Raw genomic sequence first — 656 nt, forward strand, 5'->3', positions numbered from 1 at the left:
GAGATGAAAGGAGCCGCCGCCGTGACTGACACCGTGTCCGGGCCGGGAGGGCCGGGCCGCGGGGGCGGGGAGAGGAGGGGGCCGGGGACAGAGCCAGCAGGGAGGGAGGAGGGGACCGGGGGGGGAACGGGGGAGCAGCGAGTGCGGGGCTACCCCCGGGCAAACTTTGCTCTGGCTGCGCGGCGTAGCCGCTCTGTGTGTCCGTGCGTGTGTCTACACGCACATGTGTGCGTGTCCGCGTCGCGGGGGGTGCGCCGGGGCACTGCCGCTTATCTCCCTCCTCAGTCAAGAGCCCGCCGAGGAGGGCACAGGCATTAGCTGCATCCCCGGGAAGGGCGGACAGACGGGCTTTTTTAGGGCTGCTTTGTTGAGCCTTTCCCGTCGCCACATGGCGCTGCTCCAGTTTGGGAAGTGTACGAGGGATTGACCAGGCTCTGCCCACGCCCGCTTCGGACGAAGCTCAGAATTAAGACAACCCCATTGAATCCAGCGAGTGTCCGGCAAAAACGAGTAGTAAYCCCCGAGAGAGGGAAAAACCCGCCGGGTGAGCTCGTCCTTGTTTCTGACTGGTAAAAGGAGCTAGAGCTTAACGGAGATTCACCTCTCCACCCTGTCCCGTTCTTCCAGCACCTCGCTGCCCCGTTAGCTCCCGGCTG

The sequence above is a fragment of the Malurus melanocephalus genome, unplaced genomic scaffold (assembly GCF_030028575.1).
Source record: "Malurus melanocephalus ecotype Western Australia unplaced genomic scaffold, MMel_1.1 scaffold_131, whole genome shotgun sequence".
Classification (NCBI taxonomy): Eukaryota; Metazoa; Chordata; class Aves; order Passeriformes; family Maluridae; genus Malurus; species Malurus melanocephalus.